Here is a 14,674-nt window from a genome sequence, read left to right as displayed (position 1 = left end):
TAGTGTGGGATGTACTGGGGACTGTGTTTTGTGTGTGTGTGTGTGTGTGTGTGTGTGTGTGTGTGTGTGTGTGTGTGTGTGTGTGTGTGAGTGTGTGTGTGTGTGTGTGTGTGTGTGTGTGTGTGTGTGTGTGTGTGTGTGAGTGTGTGTGTGTGTGTGTGTGTGTGTGTGTGTGTGTGTGTCTGCAGAGGCATGACCTCAGCATGTGATGCAGCACTGCATAATGGCCTAGTAGACAGGGTCAAGGCATGCTGAATAGTGCATTCAACTTCCTGTGTATGCCCACACCAAAGACAGCCGACTCTGCCAGGAGTTGCACTGACTGTACCATGACCTTGGTTTATGTTGGTGTGCTACCTGACTGTGTCCAATAACCACTGAAAGGACAATATAACAGCCACTGGGACAGCCTCTCCTGGGTGTAGACACATCCACAGCTGATGTTGCAGTGGACGTGCCAGTACCATGGGAGTGGGACCTTCCTCATTCATGTCCAAGTTTTTTAACATAGAGGACATTGCAGATGGCCATCCTCAAGGACAGTCCTTCGCCCAAGTCAGATGACCCAGAGTAGACAGTGCATGTTACAATGTGTGGTTCATTCTATCCAACAAATCACACATACGGATCATGCACTCTTATGTGTCAACAAGCAAAGCCTAGATCACCCACACAACCTCTGATAAGGCTCAGATGGAAATTTCATATGCCTCCATGATGGTCCTGCACATATGTTGGGTGGCAGATAGTGGTACACCAACCTCAGGGGGAAGGTTGTAATCACACTATGAAAATCACCAGTACCAGCATCAGAGATGGAAACAAAGAACCATCAACCATAGATACAGGGGGCCTGTAGTCACACCTCATTTTCCACCTCTGTAAATTTGGGCTTCCTGGTGGATGTGGATTTCTGTGGTGATTTCTTTGGCATATCTCTGTTGACATGGAAAACACGCCGGAATTATCAGCTCTGATCTCACAAGTATTAGAAATCCCAACAGGCAAAATATAATAATATTCCAGATACTATAAATTAGTAGGGCCTGACACTATAATATGAGTACCTACAAATTAATCTTGTACCTAAATTACTACCATCAACTGTATCCTAAGCACAGTTCCCCTTCCCATGCCACAACAATACCAGCACATGACTGCAAGTTAACAAGCATGCATTTTAACAAGCACAATGATCATTTGTCACAACCTTATTAAAAACATCTTAAACTGTAATCACATAGTTGTAAAGTATACAACATTATTTCATTCATTTATTTATTTATGTATTTATTTATTTGTATTTGTTTACTGGGGTAGTGCACTGATCAATATTGGCCAATTTCAGTGTCAGCCAGGATGACATACAAAACAATTCGCAAACAAAAAATACAGAAATGTAAGCAATAACAGAGTAGTTCAGACTAATTACATAGTAATAACTGTGTGCATACATTCTAGTGTAAAGCAAAGCTCAATGTCTAGTCAAGCAGAATGTAAAATGCATACATTAGTAATTAAAGTGGGTCAATCTTCACTGATTCTTGAGAGAAGAGAAGAGGAGGGAAGGGAAGAGAAAAGAAGGGAAGAGAAGAGAAAAGAAGAGAAGGGAAGGGAAGAGAAGAGAAGAGAAGAGGAGGGAAGAGAAGAGGGAAGAGAAGAGACGAGAAGGGAAGAGAAGAGAAGAGAAGAGACGAGAAGAGAAAGAGAGAGAGAAGAGAAGAGAGAAGAGAAGAGAAGAGAAGAAAAGAGAAGAGAAGAAGAGAGAAGAGAAGAAGAGAAGAGAGAAGAAGGAAGAGAAGAGAAGGGAAGAGAAGAGAAGAGAAGAGAAGAGAGAAGAAGAGAAGAGAGAGAGAAGAGAAGAGAAGAAAAGAGAAGAGAAGAAAAGAGAAGAGAGAGAAGAGAGAAGGAAGAGAAGAGAAGAGAAGAGAGAAGAAGAGAAGAGAAGAGAAGAAGAGAAGAGAAGGAAGAGAAGAGAGAAGAGAAGAGAAGAGAGAAGAGAAGAGAAGAGAAGAGAAGAGAAGAGAAGAGAAGAAAAGAGAAGAGAAGAGAAGAGAAAAGGGAAGAGAAGAGAAGGGAAGAGAAGAGAAGAGAAGAGAGAAGAGAAGAAGAGAGAAGAGAAGAGAAGAAGAGAAGAGAAGAGAAGAGAAGAGAAGAGAAGAGAGAAGAGAAGAGAAGAGAAGAAGAGAAGAGAGAAGAGAAGAGAAGAAAAGAGAAGAGAAGAGAAGAGAAGAGAAGAGACGAGAAGGCAAGAGAAGAGAAGGGAAGAGAAGAGAAGTGAAGAGAAGAGACGAGAACAGAAGAGAGAAGAGAAGAGAAGAGAAGAGAAGAGAGAAGAGAAGAGAAGAGAAGAAAGGAAGAGAAGAGAAGAGAAGAGACGAGAAGAGAAGAGAAAAGAGTAGAGAGAAGAGAAGAGAAGAGAAGAGAAGAGAAGAGAAGAAAAGAGAAGAGAAGAGAAGAGAAGAGAAGAGAAGAGAAGAGAAGAGAAGAGAAGAGAGAAGAGAAGAGAAGAGAGAAGAGAAGAAGGGAAGAGAAGAGAATAGAAGAGATGAGAAGGGAATGGAAGAGAAGAGAAGAGAAGAGAAGAGAAGAGAAGAGAAGAGAAGAGAAGAGAAGAGAAGAGAAGAGAAGAGAAGACTTGGAAAGAAGATAGGTTAGGTAACATGTCCTGCATTAAAGCTGAAGCATTTGGCTTGGATGAAAAAAGTGTTTTTGGATTTACCTTCTGAATTTTGAATAAGTGTTGATTTCTGTAATGCCTATGAGGTAGACAGAGGACTAGATGTCTGAGAGGAGAAAACGTGCAGATCTGTCTAGTTTGGTTCTAGGGTTAATGACAGCTGGTGTGGCTTATTAGTGTCTAAGGGTTATTAGGAGATTTTTCATGAAGTCTAGCTACAAGGGGAGTAGATGTGTGGTGGTGGAGTAATTTGTATTGCCAGTATCCTAAAAGTAGCTTAGATCTTTGTTTTATGGATATCCATTTTGCTTTTTCATGATGCATTAATGCTCACAGAAAGGGTAGTCTGTCATGAATCAGTAGATGCTGTTAGAGATAGTCTAGAGCATGGCAATGTTTTTTCTTGGGGGCAAAGCAAAAACTAGGAGACCATATTCAAGGCGAGGAAGGAGAACTCCTTTGCCAATGGCTGCTGTGTCTGGTTGGGATATAAAAGGGGAGAGCTTTTTAGCTCAGAATGGAGGGACTTTATTTTTGCTCTCACTTTGCCTGTGTTGAAACAGAAGCCTAGCGAATGATCAAGCCTTAGTCACAAGTATTTAAAAGTGAAGGCTATCTCTATGGAATGTTGTATGACACACTTTTAATGTTGATGCACCCCACAGTAATGTAACTGCTTTCGACTACAGCCAGTATACTTGCAATATACCCCATTAGAGAGCTTTGGCCAATACATGTGGATACAGTGGGAAAACATGAACCACATTTCTAGGCCTTACAGTAAATGGCACACGTAAACCTATTTACTGGGTTTTCTACAAACACCTGAACCTCAAGCTTGTGAAGACTACTGTCTCAAAGCCAGGCACTTGTGTGCCTTCTAGCTCAGATAGGCTGTCACATGTCTCATGCAAGAACTAAAAAATGTGTTGAAGCTGTAGCTTTCCCAAACATGTCACTCAAGCTGAAGCAAAGTTATTGTGGCAGCTGCGTTGAGGAAATGGGAGGAGGTGAGGGTGTGGGTTAGGACACCTGTCAGGAAGGGGGAGGGGGTATGTTTAAGGAGTGGGAGACGATTTTAAGCTTAGGAACTTTAGGTTTATGGACCAGGGGTTAGGGAGTGAGAATAGTAACTCAAGGTTAAGATGTGGGAATGAGATTTTATGATTAGGAACTGGGAATGCGATTTTAGGTTTACAGAGTGGAAAGTGAGTCTTAGGGTTAAGGAGATAGAAGGGAGTATTAGGGTTAGGGAGCAGGAGGGGGATTTATGTTTAGGTAGAGGGAGGGGAGTTTTAGTGTTAGGGAATGAGAAGGGTGATTTCGGGTTAGAGTTAGGGTTATGATAGGGCTATGTAGCTTTATACTATGGGGTGTTGGGATGGCTAAGTAGCTATGGAGGATTGAGTTAGTGTGAGTTTGAGCTCTTGCCTTTTTGAGTAAGTAGAAGCGAACATGTTTGTCACAAGCAAATAAAATGAGTACTTGTAGTAGACCCCTACTTGTACATATAAGTGGCTCTGAAAAGAACAATATACCTTATTGAAGGAGGTAGTGGTATTAGGCAGCACCAGGTACTTGGAGTAGGACACCACTGTATTCCAACAAAAGTTTCAATTTTTTGTAGTGCAGTAAATAGCTGCATATTATTTTCTCTGGGAACAATGAGTATGATAATAAGCACTTATCAAATTATTATTTCTGAATTGCTCAGTTTGTGCTATGCATAAACCTGATAAACATCATGATGAGTCCTACTCAATACTGCACACACTCCTGGGCAGCTGTGGGAAACCCAGGTGATAAGGACTGGGAAATTGCCATGCTTATACCTCTCACATGTACCTTATTATGAGTAACATTCCTCAATTTAAGTTTTAAATAGCCATGTTCCCTGCACTTCCACACTGAAAGGGTCGGACATGCATCCAAGTCCTAGCACATGTTTACAATGATATCCCTGGTTAATTTCACTGAGTTATATGAATTAATTAACCTTGCTGTCATCTTAAAAATTAAAGTTGTTGGCCAGCTGTTAGTAAGCATTCCCGATATTGACAATTTTTTCCAAATTATAGGAGGTGGAGTAACACAGTGTATAAATGGGAGGCTGACACCAGTGCTCATTCTATCTTTAACCATCTGATTATGGCATCACTGTTGAGCATTTATTCTCAGCAGCAAACACAGGGATGAAGGCCTGCCATGTTTCACACCTTAAACACAGTTGGAACCATAATAACATTATTTTGCTATCCATCATGCAAATGAGGTGCCCTTTGGTATCAATTTTTGAGAGAAGCCTGAAAGAGATGAGAATCCATTTAGGAATTAATTCCCTCCCATTTTAGTAGAATTCTTTAAAAGTGAGACAACTATGGATGAAGAAGGTTAGGGGCATGTTTGATTCAAAGGTGTTCCTAGCCCCAAAGAAAGAAAATGCTTGGAGACCAATTCTGGATTGTTCTTCCCTAAACCTGTTTGTGATACTGCCCAAATTCAAAATGATGTCACTTCACAACATGTTGCCACTTCTTCCTCTTTTACGTTTCCTGGTAACAATAGACTTAAAAGATGCTTATCATCTCATTCCTAGTCATCTGGACTTCAGGTGGACTTCAGGTGTTTCTTAAGGTTATGTGTGTTAGGATCACATTGTTAACTGCCTGCCTTACCCTTGGACTATCCACTGCACCAATAGAGTTCACAAAGTGTCTAGCTCCAGTTATAGCTCTTGCAGGCTACAGGGTATCCACATTTCTCCATATTTAGATGACTTGCTTATCTTTGTAGTGTATTTTTCAAAATGTCAGGAATCTCTTTCTTGGGTGGGAGATCTCTTGCACAAGCTGGGATTCCGGAGAACATTCAAAAATCTTTCTTGACTTCCTCGTTCAGGATTTTGTTCCTGGGATGTCAACTAGACACCTCAGTTCAAAGAGCTTTCCTTCCACAAGAAATAATAGATCTGTATTTAGATGTATTTCTAAGTTTTTCCTCTCAGACTGCAGTCACTGTAAGGGAATACCTCAGGATTTTGGGTCTCATGCCATTCATGATTCTCATGATACTTGTGGCAAGACTCCACCTGAGAAAGATATAGTGGTATCTGGATTCTTTTTGGTCCCAACATCAACACCCTTTATCTTTTCAGATCCCAGTACTAGGGTTTGGCAGAAGAGAAATTTCTTGGTAGAGACAACAGATATCCTTTAATCAAGGTCATCCCTTCTTCCTCCCTGCTCCAAAGCAGTCAGTCAACACAGATGCTTCAGACTTTGCTTGGAGAGCAGTTTCACGAAAAACAAAAGTGTAGGGGGTATGGGACACCAAGGCTAGATGCAAGCACATAAATATCAAGGAGATGCTTGCCATGATTAATGTATTCAGTTCTTTGAAACATCTTTGGTCCCCAGGATGTCTTCAATATCACAGTGATGTGGTATATCAACAAGCAAGGAGGATCAAGGTTGTACCCCTCTGCAAACTAGCCATATTAGCTTGGGATATAGCACAGTCTCACTGTAAAGGCATCCTACATTCCATCAAAGCAAAATTGTGTAGCAGACAAACTGAACAGGACCAGTGCAGACCCTCACAAATGGAAACTAGATCCAGGGGGTCTTCCAAGAGTTGAGCCATCTGTGGGGAGTTTCTCAAGTAGACATCTTTGCCTCCTCTCTGAACATTCAACTGGCAATATTCTGTTCCAGGACTAAATGCAAGAAGGCCTAGAAGACAGATGACTTTTCTTTTCTTTTCTTTGGACAAGTATGTTCCTGTATGCCTTTCCAACCTTTCCATTAATATCCAAGGTACTTCTGAAGATTCAGAAAGAATTCCCCAAGATCATTGTGGTGATTCCCTTCTGGCCCAGGCAACAGTGGTTCTCCCTTCTTTTGGAAATGGCTAGGGGCAATTACCACAAGCTTCTTCATGGAATGCATCCACTCACACAAGAACAGGGGTGTTTGATATACCCCAACATCATTCCTTTTCAGTTGACTGCCTAGATAATAGGGCTTTAATTCCTCTTAGACACCTATTTTCTGAGGATGTGTAGCATGTACTAATTGAGGCAAGAATGCCAGTTGCTGTCTAAAGCACAACCAGCACCCATTCAGAGTTAGTTGTTCTCTGGTTGTAATATTTGTGTGAGCTACTATCCTATGGCCTTATAACTTCTCTATCAAAGTTCATTTATCAGCCTTTTGAGCATGTCTGCCCATGGATCCTTTTATTTCAAGGCAGTTGCATGTCAAAATATTCTTAAATGAGGTTTTGTATAAGAGGCCTCCACGTAAACTGATGGCCCCTCTTGAGATCTTAATTTTGTGTTACAGAAACTAATTCTTGCTCAGTTTGAATCAGCTAATCTGGTGGACTTGAGGTTCTACACATGAGAAACAGTTTTTTTGATTGCTCTGACCTCTGCAAGAAGGGTATCAAAGTTTCATGCTCTTATGATGAGTCACTCCTACCTCATTCTCCACAAGGACAAGGTTTCTTTGAGAATTGTTCCTTCTTTTATGCCTCAAGTGGTATCCAAGTTTACTTTAAGTCAAATTGTCCATCTCCCTGTTTTCTTTTCTGAACAAAAAATGAGGGAGAAAGGATACTTCATACCTTGGATGTTCACAGACAACTAAGGTACTATCCTGAAAAAACTAAATCTTTCGGATCATCAGATCAATTGTTCATTTTTGTGAAGGTAAGAAAAAGGGACAACCAGTGTCAAACCAAACTATTTCCAAATTGTTGTCTAAGGCTATTACCTTTTGTTATACTCACTATGACAAATCTATTTCAGGCAGGGTCAAGGCCCACTCTACAAGGACCTTGGCTTCTTCTATGGCTTATTGGAAAGGGTTAGGTTCTAGAAGTATTCTAGAAGTTGCTACTTGGTCCTCTGTACATACTTTTAAAATGCACTGTAAGCTGGATTCCGTCTCTAGGTCTAGGTCAAGCTTTGCTAGGACCATTCTCCAGGGGCACCTGGACTTTTCTCATTCCACTTCCCAAATATAGTCAGCTATGGTAATCTACCCATATAGCTAAGGCTACTTCAACAATGATCAATATGAAAAACATAGTAGAGTTGTGTAAGCTGAACTTACCATAAAAGTAGATGCTGGAATGATCACTGCTGCAGTAGCCACTCCCTCTCTCCTGTTGTTCATGCCAGGGTGTGGACTTTTATTTTTTGTTATTCCTAGCCTTGTCCTTTTGGGTCTATATCACTTCATCAAAGTGACAGTTCAGTGAATGGCATTTAATCGGAAATGCCGTTCATTGAATTTCACTCTTGTGGGGGGGCACAACCCCCCCACCCCCCTAATTATGTATACCACCTCTGAGATTGCACTACAGTGAGGAAAGAGCAAATTCCCCAATCCTCACTGTACCACGATCTCAGTATGAACAGTTCTATGAACGGCATGTTCGATGTAAGTGAACCAAAAATGCCATTCGCTGAACTGAATTTTTGCTGAAGTGATATAGACCCATCCTTTCAAGGCTCAGACTCCCTCTCTCTGCTGGCAGGAAAGCTCTAAAAGGCTTTGTGCCCAAGCTCCTCTTTTAATAAGTTGAGCTTGAGCTGTTTAACAGTTTGGGTGTGTGTAAGGTGCCCTGAAGTTTTGGAAGATGGCCAGGTGTTATATCCATGTCAGAATATAACCCATATAGCTAATGCTGCTGCAGCAATGATCAAGCGAACATCTACTATTATGGCAAGTTCAACTTACTCAACTGTAGTATTTTAGTGGGTTTTATCTTTACATTAGCATCCTGTCAGAGAACATTTATTCTACAACAGAGTGACTGTGCATTTTACTCATTCTCTTAAAATGAATAATTAAGGGTATAAGACAACATACATTCATTTTAGTATATATTAATTCAAAATTCAAAACTATCCTCTGAATACAGTGAAAGCTGTAGCTCTGTAGTCAAAATTAATTGATATTAATATGCATTGTATTTATTTATTGCATTGGCATTAGTACATTCTTTACTTTTGTTGATAGGAAGTGTACTTGCTTCATTGCTTTTGACGCCTCTAGAGCCTACTACTGTACCAACAAACTTCTAGTACAGACTTCCTGTTTTTTATGCCTTCTACAGATTCATCTTAATTTAATTGCAGTATAAAGTTAGTTCCATTCTTTAGGTATGAGATGCCAAGTGTGCAGTACAAACATTTTTGAAAATGTAATGTTTGCTTTCCAGTTATTGCAACACAAGAATCCTCTGGATCTTTTTTCTATGGCTGTTTTTGTTTCCTGCTGTTAATCACTTCCAGTTTACCATAGCAACAAAGGCATACTTGGTTCCAAGAAAAGGTTGTCATTATTGTTTTTAGTTGTTATCCTGGTAAATTTTATTTATTAGTGGTTGGCAAAGAGGAATGGGTTGTAATACAATAAGCTGTCACTTCAATGAGATGACATTTATCCTTGCTATTTATATATGGTAAGATATATAACAGGATAGCATGCAGAAAATAGATAGCTTTTTTATACAATCAAATACATTAGTCCAACAAAGAGGCAAGCACTCTCAGAGACACTACTGGCACATAGGTAAAACATAGCATGATGTGCCCAGATGAGGGTGTTCTTCAAGCCTGGGTGCATACAATGGTGAGGGTTCAGCAATAAAAGAGCACAGATAAAAATTATCAGTAGAAGAGCAGGCTACTTAGATAGGTCACATGAACTGGGGCAGATGATGAGGAAGTTTGGACATGGGGTGTCTCTTTCCTATATCAAGTACCGGATGTAGCCCTGTAAAATCTGGGTCCACACCTAAGCAAATCATTCATCAAATGTGACATAATGTAAATGTTCTGTGATGAGACTGTAAATACTGGCAAAATAAAGGAAATATACTGTACTAAGCTGTCATGTGTGAGACACTCCCCTTTAAGCTTTGAGTGTCATTACCTCACAGATTTATGGCAGTTCTCTGTGTACTACTTTTTAGCATCCCACAACAATGGAATTAAATACTTCACTATCCTACTACTTGACAAATACATTGTTAGAAAAACAAATGTTTTCCAAGGAAAGAAACTCACTTGCAATCCCTTGATTTTAAATATACAATCTCTGAAGTCACTTAACCTTGGGCTAAGAAGAAAACTTCTACACCACCAAGGTTAAGCCATCCTAGAGAAACAGTTTAGTCTATGAATGATGAAACAAGATGTCAATGTGATGACTAAACAAGTCTATTCCATTATTTTCTTTTGTCACATCAATATTCCATCACTCATAGAGGTGCAACGGTCCTGCAGAGCCTACACAACGTAATATGTGTTAACGGTGGAGGGTAGTAGAGGTCAACTCAGACCACAGTCAGAAATGGTGAGCATGTGAAGCTACAGACATGGCACCTAATGGTTCAGTAGCATCAGCCTTAGTGCCAGTCCTGACTTCTACCCTCTGACCTAGAGGTGGAGCTTTTGGATGTTGAGCAGCCAAAACACAAAGTATCATAAGTACAAGAGCCACAGATAACTTATAATGGTGTACTGATATGCAGTAATCACCAGGAATACAGGGTGCAGCTCATACCTCACTTTAGGTGTAATCATTTGCAGTAGTTTGCCACCGTGGTAATACTGTCTCTATAGGACTTCTCAAATGAAAAACATAAGAGCTGACTAGTATAAGCATGTCACAACAGGCAGTCAACACAGTCAACAGTCCACAAAGCTGACAACAGTATAGCACAGCTCGGTGTGCATCATTACACTGCTGTCTAATGCTATACAGGTCCAATGTTATATGCGCAAGCTGCGCAGACACAAAATGACATAAATAATGCCAGAATTAACAGTTCAGCAGATACAGTGACACAGCAATGTTCATGTAACAGGCATGGTGGAGCAAGGTAACATGTCCAAATATACTGTTGACTGATCTGCTCACTGCAAATATACTGGCATCATGTGGAGGATAGCATACATTTATAGTGTATTATAAGTTCACATGAGGTCATGCAGTACTCCAACCTAGGTACACCTGCAGGGGAAAAATGTAACAAAGGCATGCGCATAATGCAAAACTAGAACCAGAAAGGACAACTTCCCATAAATGCAAATACAAAAACAAAAGGTGAGTAGAATTAAAGTACTTTCCACCCAAAAGGGAAGGATACTGTATGACTCGCTAGATGCATATTATAATTTGGCCCTAATTGTGCCTCAGATTATCTTGATTTCACTAGTAGCTTGGGTGTTGGAGAAGTAAGCATAAGAAGATGGAGGACACTGGGGTATTTCTACCTCAAGAACTCTACGTAGGGGAAGGGTGGGTACTGCTGCCCCTGCAACTTTGGATATTGAGTGTAAGCCTGCCCTGGAATGCATTGCCACTGCATCTGGTAACTGCAGCTGTGCACAAGTGTGGAATCATGCTGGGGCCTATATAGCAGGCATCATACTGCGCCTTCTCCTCAAAAGGGTGTGGCAGAATGTTAAGTGTGAAAAGGTCTCCTAATCTGTTCACAGTCCACAGTTGTCATCTTTCTCTGTGTTAGGTTTCTATGATGGTAGGGTCTGGGGTTAGTAAATGGTCTTGTTGGGGGTAAGTTTTGATGGAGAAGGAGGAGAATTTAAAAAAAATCAGTAAAAATGTTAAATTATCTTAAATAGACCAATGACTAGAATAACTACCAAAGAAACATACATATGAAGCAGCATACATTTCAGTATTACAATTAATAAAATTTAGCAGTAGCTGAGTGGCATTATTCATCACAAGTACTATGACATAGTTAAATACAGTTATCGGGCATGAATAAATGTAGTTCAGAGCAGACCATGCCATATTAAACAACAAACACTGCAATATGAGAAATGTATGCACATACCTTATAGGCCTGGACATTCGCTTAACATATACCATCAGTCAGAGAGGTCCTGATAATGCTGTTACTGTCAGTTATTCGACCTGTTGTTGAACTCATTTTTTTCTGTAGTATGCCTGACTTTACAGAGGGACATTAGCCAGTGTTCTATGTATCATACTTCGTCAGGATCCATGGTGCAACAGTAAGCCACTGTTCATATTGGAGCCCTACACCTTAAACAAGAGCATTCCCTGTTAAGCTACTTGTTATCCTAGTATGTTATGTCATACAGAATCCTTCATAATTTACAAGGAATTGTAAACAAGCTAAACTATGGCACAGTAAGACACAACAGCTAAGCAGATTGAAAGTGACTAAACTGAATGACCGGCAACTGCAAAACAGCACACACATGCTACTTGCTATCGTCTCATGTAACCTGCACAAAAATAACATTTGACAAGTGTCCACAAACTGTGGCTACATAGCACAGTGCTACACTTGAGCTATAATGTAAAAAGAAGATTGCACATTCACAAGGTGTGATTGGCACTTTAAACACTAATTGAAGCATACTATGTCACCAAAATTCACGTTACCAACATAGGTTCATAGGTTAGTTCATAGGTTAGTACTAGGCTAACTGCTTCTGCAGCCCATTTAAGCCTAGCCACATAGCCTCCCCATGATTCAAAACAACCTGCACCTTGTTGTGTTTAAAGGGCACCCTTACAACCATTAGACCCTCCCAACCCATGGAATGTAAAGCACTTCTTTTGTTATGGTGTGATACTCCATGGTGTCACACCATCACACATTAGTGCAATTCAAATACTTTGACAAGTTTCAGTCCTTATTAATATGTATAGCATGTCAGTCATAATCCTAGCATTAGATTGCAAGCAAATACAAAGGACAAAGAATATGTCCAGTGATTCAGTTATTGGTCAAAGTCTACTTTCCAAAACCCTGGCATTGGCTTTCATGGTGAAGCTGAGGAGTGTTAACATTCTATACCTGGAACACCCCCACATTAATTCCTTTTGAAAATCAGAATGATTGATCTAATATATCAGCCCAAAGATGCTGTCCTAACTTTCCACAAAACATTTTAAAGGCTTTTTAATGAAATATCTGGACAGTGTCCTGTTCCTTCAACATTTCTGGTCTTATTTCAACTAACCTTATGGCCTTACCTGGGAGGGAATGTTAAACCACTGCTGAGACATCATCTGTAAAAGCGAATCCAATCCCTTCAGCTGGCATTACCTCCTTGAGGGGACACATATGCATCACATTCAGGAGTTCATCGCAACATTCGTCCCACTTCATAACAGAGTCCTTAAAAACGGATATCTTTCCTGTACTTTTCAAATGAGTTAATATTCCACGTCTGCCTCCCAAGTGGCTGGATCGTCTTCCAGAATCTCTTTGATGCTATTGAAAAGTCATTATCCAGGGCCTCAATTAACGTGTGTCCCACTTGGGATTTGACTTCAGTGACTGAGGCAGCTACAGCTTTCTTGGCTTTTCAGTACCTGCCAATCAGAAGTAAAGACTGCCCCTGCTAACTTTGTGTGAAATGCTTCTATCTTCAACCTAATGGCTTGTCTCACAACTGGTGTCCAGTATCACATTCTAGGTTATCTTCTACAATATGACTCACCAACATTCAGCAGTAACTCCTTGCCACCACTTCAGCTGTTGTGCCATTCTGGCTCCACATCTCTGATCTCTACAACTATACAGTAGAGGCACTTCTGGAAGTTAGATTGCACAGTAGCATCAGTTATGCCTTTCCAAGACACCATCACTATATGTGTAGGTGTCCTTGGTCTGTCCAGCTGCCACACTATAACTCTCAGACCCACCTCACCACCAAACAGTGATCAGCTGACTGCTCAGTAACTCCTGTGGCCCAAGCTATGAGAACATATGGTCTCAGTTTTGATGATATAATAGAGCCTATATTAAACCTGTGATTCTGTTAAGAACACAGTGAGTTAGAGGACAGAATGGTGTGAATATCTATTAGCCATATATCACAAGTAACAGACAGTATTCCTTTCTGCAGTCTCATTAAGGTGGTCCTCTTAATTACATTGCTCAGGCTGGATTCCCTTTCCAGACAAGAATCTCAAATGCTTCTTGCCATATTATTAGGTATGTAGATTACTCTGATTTATCTGTAACTTACTTTAATATACCTGTAGCTTACTCTGATATACCTGTAACTTACTATAATATAACTGTAGCTTACTTTGATATACCTGCAGCTTACTCTGATATACCTGGAACTTACTATAACTGTAGTTTACTTCAACATACCTGTAGCTTACTCTGATATATCTGTAAATTACTCTAATATACCTGTAGCTTACTTCAATGTAACCACCAAGAAAGTCATACACACATGCAGACACACATATATTTATTCAGTCTTATTCATGCCCCTACAGACACACAGAAACATACCACATTGACACAATCACAATCACACTCCCATGGCTTTGCTGGACTTACCTGTAGGTCAAGTACCTCCAGCAGTGAATGGGTGAGTTTCTCCTCATAACATAACATTTCTGGTGAAGAGCAAATTCCAAAAGACTGCTTCATTAGCATGAGGTTTTACCCAGGAGACCACTTTCCATGTTAAGGCCCCTGCAAAAAGAAAACCTCAGCATTAGAGTGGCCTAAAAACTGAACAGGTTTAGCTCAATGTGGGAACCTTCTGAGATAAGACTTCTGCAGTGCAACTATGACCTTTTGAATCCCAGGGTATGCACTTTTCACTAAAATCATGATGAGATAACCAAAACCAATTTTTCAGTACTATTATAATGTGTCTGTTCAAGGTGAGTTATATGTCTGATAACTTTTTGAAGGCATTTATTTACCACAATATGAGTCTTCATTTCTATTAGCAAAGAACACCACTTGCACAAAATGTTTATAACGTATAGGAATGATTACTGCTTGAAGTTGTTATTGCCACGCATTGATTATATAAAATGTATTCTGTATTGCTCAAAATTACTGTTTCTTTTCAAAATTATTCAACTGCATACGGGCTATTAATTGTACTGTTTTGCTTCTCTTGTCTTCTTCTTCATTGTTATATGTACTGCCTTATGC

The sequence above is a fragment of the Protopterus annectens genome, chromosome 2.part2 (assembly GCF_019279795.1).
Source record: "Protopterus annectens isolate FY-2018-M chromosome 2.part2, PAN1.0, whole genome shotgun sequence".
In the NCBI taxonomy this organism is placed as follows: domain Eukaryota; kingdom Metazoa; phylum Chordata; order Ceratodontiformes; family Protopteridae; genus Protopterus; species Protopterus annectens.
Note: the sequence above shows the minus strand (reverse complement) of the source record.